This window comes from Formica exsecta, unplaced genomic scaffold (genome assembly GCF_003651465.1).
Source record: "Formica exsecta isolate Colony F162 unplaced genomic scaffold, ASM365146v1 scaffold178, whole genome shotgun sequence".
Classification (NCBI taxonomy): Eukaryota; Metazoa; Arthropoda; class Insecta; order Hymenoptera; family Formicidae; genus Formica; species Formica exsecta.
The window spans coordinates 290689-299061 of NW_021849095.1; the positions used below are offsets into that span (position 1 = coordinate 290689).

The 8373-nt window shown below is 36.2% G+C and overlaps 1 protein-coding gene across 8 annotated transcripts in view; it reads left to right on the forward strand.

Annotated features, from left to right (window-relative positions):
* Positions 1 to 8373, forward strand: part of LOC115233565 (protein tramtrack, beta isoform-like) — a 64620-nt gene that overhangs the window by 48553 nt on the left and 7694 nt on the right. For 7 of the 8 annotated variants that reach the window (XR_003883791.1, XR_003883793.1, XR_003883790.1 and 4 more), the window contains one exon: positions 1908 to 4687. The exons of the other annotated variant lie outside the window; for it this stretch is intronic. The gene's annotated coding sequence lies outside the window, so the exon portion shown is untranslated. The remainder of the gene's footprint in view (positions 1 to 1907; positions 4688 to 8373) is intronic. 8 annotated transcript variants of the gene reach the window in all.

Below are 8373 nucleotides of genomic sequence, written 5' to 3' on the forward strand. Positions count from 1 at the left end.
CAGCAGGACGCGAGTTTCACGTGCCGGCGACATTCTCATTGATATCACCTCAGAATTCGATATCCCATGCATCTTAATTTTGTATGTATACATATTTTATTTGTATGTCGACACCGGATGTTAAGGGACCTCCCCGCACTCGTCACGAAGCACCCCGTTATTCTTAGCCAAAAATTACTTTTATTTAATTTCGTTTTAATGCACTATCATCTTATCGGCCGCTGCTGCAGCCGACATAATATTTGATATAATCGCATCAAGTTATAAATGGCAATCTTTTCCGACTTTTTCTCGGAAGTTATTTTCGACTAGTAGAAATGTCTTTGCATATCGCAAATTGTCGATTTTTTGTTGCGATTAATGAAACTTTTTTCATAACGCAAACATAAGGATCGACGTATTTGTAATAATTAAAAAGAGAAAGATAAATTTTTTTATCCGCGAGTGGAAAATTATTTCTCTAGAAAAAGATTATTGTTTTATGTAAAGGATTAAAAATCTTTTCTTATAATTTTTGAGAAAGGTTTATGATGTCGGAATTACAGCTGCCGAGAAGACGATCCTTAGATGTTAAGTTTCCTCCGTCACTGTTTGCTCGAAGAAGCGACTCGATCCCGACGTTCTCCAGAGCGACTTTTAGATCTTTCCAAGTCCTGGAGGACTCGGGATTGTCGAGGAGTCGACTGCGACGTGAGGCCAGCGATTATTATTATTTTTTACAGACTTTTGTTTTGCATGTTGCGCATTGTTGTTTTATTTTCTTTTTCTCTCCGAAAAGGAGAGCAAAGAAATTGTGGAAAATAAGAAAACGATAAATATATATGTATATGTGTATATGATTTTTTGTTGCATTTATATTATTGTATAATATTTTTTATTTGTTGCCCTTTTGTTTTTCTCCTCGAATTTTTCCTTCTTGGTTCAATTTTTACATTCACTAGTGTAAATTCTTCTTTTGTGAATTTTTGTTGGATTATTGTATTATTAATAGATACACACACAATACACCCATGACACTTATAAAAGTATGACGCACATCACACATAATTGATAAAAAAATGGACAATTTTAAATCAATTAATTTGTTTGATGTTAGTATCTTTTCGTTGATATTCTGTCATTTTATCGCATTTTATGCCCCTCCCATATTTTTTATGAAAATTGTAAAAAAAAAGTATGCAATGATTTTTATTTATTGCAGCGCTATACACAATTTTCTATTTTATGATTAGTCTTAAGTTGACATCATTCAAACGTATTTTTAATTTTACTTTAAATCGTGATTATAATATTCGCTTTTATGATCAGTAGGCAAAGTATTTAGATTATTTTGCATGTATCGATATATTTTTTTATGAAGTATCATCAGCTCGATTATTTACTTATCACTCACTTTACGGCTTTTATATATAATGCACCGTAATTTTATGGAAGATATATTTTTTTGCTAGAAAAATATGTATAATATTGATATCTTCTAAATAGAGGGAGACAATTTTTTTTCAAACATCTATATCTTTGGAGAAAGTATCGATAATTTCGAAAAAAGAATAATTTTGACAATATCTTTAGAGCAAATGATTATATGAAGAATAAGAATAATATAAAAAAACAGTATGAAGCACATTTTTTTTAAGTTTTAATTAACAATAAAATTGACTGGAAATAGTATTTTTTTCATATTGATCCTTTTAAGAATAAAATCAAAGCACATTAAAGATTGTCGAAATCTGTATTAAATAATGTTGAAAGATACTTTCGAAGAAAGCACGAAATATATAATTTATATATTTGTGTAATATTTGATAGTGAATTAGTAGAAATGTCGATCCTCGGTTAAATTAATACTTATGAAATCTTGAATCAATTTAATTCGACAGCACTTACTAATTATAATCTTTCCGCAGAGTTCTCGTCGAACAAATCGGATAGCGGCAACGAGACCTGGAAAGAGAAAACCCGTGGCCTGAACCAGGGTTCCTCACCGGCTGCGATGGACATATCGTCGTCTCCGAATTCTTCGTCGTCCTCGTCATCGTCAAACGTACGGGCGAGCACGTCGTCGTCGACAACGACGACGAACGCTGTACCGACGACGACAAACGCGGGCGCGACATCAACGACGACCAGCGCGGGTGGCGGCACGCTGACCCGGAGCTCGTCGGCGTCGCCAGCTTCCAGGACACCAAGTAGCGGCAGTGCGAATACCACATCCGGCGCTGGCGCAATGTCAGCGCCTAGCGGCCGTCAGGCACCGAAGCGGCGGATGCGACGTCGCGCCACTTCGCAGTCCCAGGATCCGGCCGAACAGCTGACGGAGATGTCAGTGCGCGGCTTAAATCTCTTCCGTTACGCTTCCATCAATGAGGGCGTTTATCAGTGCACCGAATGCGCCAAGCTCGACATCCAGAAAACCTTCAAGAACAAGTATAGCTTCCAGCGGCACGCGTTCCTCTATCATGAGGGTCATCAGCGCAAAGTGTTTCCCTGCCCGGTATGCGGCAAGGAGTTCTCGCGTCCGGACAAGATGAAGAATCACATGAAGACCGTGCACGACTGTTTTATGCCCAAGGATTGCGTCATGCCCTTCGGCTTTTATTTGCCTGGTGGGCCTTAGCGGGCGGGGCGAGGGCGAGGTGGGCTGCCGATCGGCCCGGCGGCGGTTCAGAGGCACGCGAGGAGGCTCAGTGCCACCGCGACGTCCAGAAACGTGGCCGCGGCGGCCAGGGCGACGGCCTTTAGGCGCGGCGGCCGCTCTTGAGCGATGCTTGTTTGGCAACGGGGTGGATGAATAGAGAGAATCGCGGGTTTATAAAGATTGAAGGATCTCGAAACGAAAGCAGCGCAATCTTGGAAAAATTATTTGAAAAAATAGAGTTTAGATTTATATAATATTTATCGAAATAGAGGAAAATGTATGCGTATATGCGTATAAGCATTTATACTAATGATTAAATATCAAATGTACAAACTTTCAACTTTATTTGCATATAATTAACATTTTTCAAAATTGCAAAAATGGAAAACTAATTCATTATGATTGGTATAGTAATTGCTGCTGCCTTTGTTAGTAGAGCTATCACGGACATATTGGCAAACAATTGGTAAGTAAGTAAATTGCTTTCCAGCAAGAGAAATCTTGCGGAACAAGTTGCCGAAGAAAGTAAGCCAACTGTTGATTGGATATTATTATCTTTAACATTTTATCTGCTCACTATTGCTATCATCGCGTTTGCCGACATACGTAAGATATCCCATGCCGAAAAAAATTTGGACCAACTGCGTAGCCCATCTCACCCCCGCGATGACGGTGATGATCGATGATGATTCGTTTCGGCCTATCCTCCGTGAAGCAGAGGATAAGAGACTTTCAAAGAAAAAAAGACAATGTTGTCCTTTGAGAAAATACGAGAGAGCGAGCTCAAAGGGAGTCTAGAGAAGAAGGGGGAAGGGCCGATGATACGTGACAAAGACAAAAAAAAAAAAAACAGCCTTCTTTAGCTTCCTATGTACATTAGTATTATATGATCCTTGAACTGTGCAATAACGAGCTCGATCCTCGGTTACTCGTCGAATCAGCGTAATTCAGACAGCACGTGAAGAGAAATTGTGGTGCATTAGCGGAACAGTCTTTTTATAAATTATTCTATTTTCGATCAAAAAGCACGGAAGACATGTGGTGATCAAGTCAAAATGATTATCTAAAATATATAAGACAAAAATTCTTGAAATCGTAACGATTAAATTGATAGAAATTCGCTTTCTACATGCACCACGAAACAGTGTCGTGATTCTTATCCCCTGAAAAAGTCCTCGTATCAAATGTTCGAAAAATCGAACATTGGTCTTCCGAGCAGCATCGAATTAAAAGCACTATTTCTTATGGAAGTATACTCAGAATCTTTAGAACACTTACGATATAAGAGTTGCTTCAAAAAAAAAATAAGAAATATCCCTTTCTTAAGAGAGCTCGACTATTCGGGGCCCGAAACGAAAATCTGTGACTAAATGGCAAATTTTTTCCGCCGAAAAATGATAAATGATGAAGAAAAGATTACAGTCTCAATATTATTTATCAACTTCTAACGTTTCACGAACAATACAAATACGAATCATTTTGACATGTCAAATATCTCTTGTGCCAGCAATATAGAAAGAGATATCTTTTTAATTTTATATACACATTAAATATTCCAAGTTTTAAAAGTTTTTGTTAAATTAGAATTCACTCGAAATTAAATGTAAATTTAGAACAATTAATTGCCGATTTATATTCCTTGAAAAATTTAATTTATCAAAATTATTTTAATGTTGAAAACTCGATTTAGATTTGATTAAATAATGCATTCCTACTTTCCTATGGAATTTTTGCGCGCGATGCAATATATAAGAAAATTATTAAAATTAAGAGAAACCAAATTATTGTTTCGTGAAACGAGCAGAATTAATATGTTAATTCTCTCTCGACATATACGCGAAAAAAGAGAAAATAAAAAAAGAAAAAAACGAACGAGGAAGAAAGAGAAAGGGAGAAAGACGAGGATGTATATTTATCGCTAAGTATATTAGTGTGGCTACGTAGAGAGAGAGAAAGAGAGAGAGAGAGAGAGAGAAAAGAAAAGAAAAAAAAGATTCGAAAGAATATGGGGAATATATCCTGTATAGTGTAATCTTGTCTGGTGTACAGGTTTACAGGTTTTCTTTCCTGTTTTTTTTTTTTTTTGTTTCTCGAGGAAGTGTATTATAGCATTATTGATTATTGATTATATTAACTAGTTACTTGCTATTATCGATTACTTTCGCACTTGCTATTGATACAACCATAACATTATTTTTATTGTCACTGTTATTATATTACAGCTTATTATATTATTATTATTATTTTTATTATTATTATTGTTCGATAAGGATTATTATCTTTTAGCTCTGGACCAGCATGGATATAAAATTGGTTATTATTAAACTAATTATTATTATTATATTAAGTATGTAAGCGAATGCACACATAGACGCACGCGCACATAGAGAGAAGACGTTATATGTTGTATATGTACACAGATATTTTGCAGAGACGCATACATAATGTATGGATCTCTTGTTTCCCTTTTCCTTGCCAATGCAATATATATATATATATATATATGTATCGATGACCGTTCGCCATGTTGTTGTTGAGCCGTTTGAGTCGCAAAGAGAATGTTGCGAAAACATTTTTGGGGGAGCGGTGATGTGTGAAAAAAGTGGGGGAGAAAAATGGAAGGTAGAAAAAGCGCTGCAATCTCGTGAAAGATTGCAGAGAGGGACGGTTTTAACGACACCAAATACAAGATAGTACTGACATTGGATAGACTGAAGGCACCTTAGTAATAACTTAACAACGCCGCCGCCATGTCGGACCGCCCGGCTTGTTTGGCTGATTCCACTTCTGGACGAACATTCGCGGAAAAAAATTGGTGAATCGTATGATGACTTGAGAAAGGTTGTACATTGCTCATATCATGAACTTTTAGGTAGCTTGATAAATCAATGTAACAATATATCGTAATTGGAGAAAACGGAACAGATTTCGAAACAGCCTTTTTTATATCGAAGATACGATATAAAAAATAGAAAATATAACGAATTGCGGAGATTTATCCAAATTACAATTTCAATTCGATTTTGTAACTTTATAGTTTCTTGAAATTTTTTTCATTATATTACGATTTTTTATGATGCTTTTATAATGAATTGATTTTAATGTAAAAACATAGAATTTATGTTAACATCTATAAAAAAATTGTTGAATTTTTGATTTATTTATATAGCATATATATAAATATTGTTTATCGTTCTTCAATTTTCAATCAAAGATACCAGATTTGTTTACTGAAAGTTTTTATTTTCATAGCTTTTATGAATTCTATTCCAAGTGCAATAGTAGCTTCAAGTTAGTCATTTTTGCTATATGTTTTTCTATTAACTTTATCCTTAATTTATTTTCTATCTAAAATTCGCCAATTTATCAAGTCATAGCCTGCCTGAATCTTGAATAGTCAACAATGAATAATATAGTTTTTATATTATACGACATTTTAGATTTCTATAATTATAAATTTTTAACGACAAGTAAAAAAAAAGCTATAGTTTTATTTAACTATTATTTTACTCTATGCGATTTTATCATTTTGACAATTTCAGATGAGAATTTTCAAAGACGCGGTAATATATGTGGTAGTTAGAGAATAATACTGTTAATTTTACTGATATGTGTAAAAATGTGAAGATTTTCATTCGAGCCGCGAGTGACTTCATCAGCCGAAACAGGCCGCGTAGGTGATACGGTGATGGCGGTAGAGGCTTAGTCGCGAGAGAGAGCACTAAAAATACAAGATCGTAGCTTACTATATTTTGCACTTTACACTCCGTCGAATACCCTCCCTCCTCCGTGGAGAAAAGGGCGAGACGATTTATATACAAATTTTTCACTAGTTGGACATAGACATTAGACGACTAGAGGCTACATAATAACTATAACTATTATTATTATTACTGCTACTATTAATCAGTTATTACAAGTAACAGTGATCTTCGTTGTTACTTTAACGCGCGGCGTGGGGTCCCATCCCGCGCGATCGACCAGTGTTGTTCGTTCGTTATTCAAGAGGTTTCTCTAGCGTTGCAAGGATAACAAAAGTTACAGTCGTAAGGGCCGGATCGTTGTTGCGTGAGCGAAAATGGGCTCCGTGATCTCTCCGGAATAAGTGCTTTCGCTTTTTTTTTCTTTCTCCTTTATCAAAAGAACGCATCGTGATGGCAAAGATCTAACTAGGAGCATTTTCCACAATTACATAAAATCGTTTTAGATAGAATGATATTCGACCAAAATTCGAGCGGTTCTACTTAAGGATTAGAATACTGGTTTCAAATTGAGAGAACATTCACACGATGTTAGGATTTTTTTCGTGCTATCTATCCCGAAGAGCAATTGCTCAAAATTATCGAGAGCACTCATTCTGCATTTAATTCATGGAGCTCAATAAGATTGCGCCACGATTCAAGCATATGTTTTAGGCAAATAGAGAGTTCTATATAATACTAAATAGTTAGGCGCAGAGGCAGCAAAGGTAGCGCAATAGACGTAAGAGGGTGATAGGGAAATGGATTTGTTAATGGGAAGGAAAAATGGTGACGGGATTGTGTTTCGTCAACATTAAGCGGGATTGGGTAGTGAACCGTGCCGTGGATGTTGTTCGCGCACTCAGGTCAATTATCCGCAATATATTCGAAACTGCGATGGACCAAAGAACTTCTTACCGACCCTTATAGATTATTTATCCCAAGAAAAAGGACAAAGATGTGTCCTGTGGAGAAATCTCCCGCGAGTCTCAAAAGCCTAGGATATGCGGTGCCAATGAAAAAACATAGCGATCTCTTTCAATTCAATTTCCATTACTCGTATCAAATTTTATAAAAATTATTGTCGATTAGAATAGTACTTAGCGGCCAAGATATTCATTAATTAATTCTTGGTAAAGGATTAAGGCACCAAGTATTTCTGGGATAGGAGAATCTCGCGTGTGCCGTCAGGTCAATTATCCACAATATTCAAAACTTTGATGGACCAAAGAACGTCTAAGGTAGGATTCCCTAAGGACCCTAGAGAAAAATCGTGCGAAAGTGGGTGAAAGCGGGCGGTCACGGCCCGGTTCTACGATGGGTTGTCTAAAACCCATTGTCCAATGTGTGTATGCGATGACACGACGGAAGAATTTATGGGGGTGGGTTTTCACGAAAAAAGGAGAAAAAACAAGAAAAGTGCAAAGAGGCAGCGGCTAGACAGCTTATATCGATTTTTAGAGAGAGAGAAAGGCAAGCAAATATAAATATAATAATTAAATACACACTCACATTTGATAATCACTGAGAGGCTAAGACTAACTCAATTAATTAAAGAATGGAAGGCGAAAAGGATTGTCGTTTCGAAGAAAGAGATCACTGAGAGAGAAAATGCTTGCAGGTCATTTTGATGGATAATTTTTCGAAAAGATTTGTCTGGGTTGTTGCAATTTTTTCTCGAATTTAAACGAGTCGATTTTAACAGTCGAATTTATCGTCATCGTTGCTGTTGTTTCGCGCGGGACCTGCAGAGTTTTCGTCGGTGTGCGGTTTTTGAAAGTTGCAATTTTATCAGTCTGTATAATAATAGCTTTGGTTCACCCTAGTCGATGTCTGCGTGAGAAGCGTGAAAAAGGGTGTGAGAATTGGAGATTTATTATTTCTTCGACACGATTTATCATTCTCACATTTTGTTATTTTTTCTTCCGTGTTATTTAGAAATTTTGCATACACCAAAGGATTATGTGCATGTGCTTATGAATATATATATATATA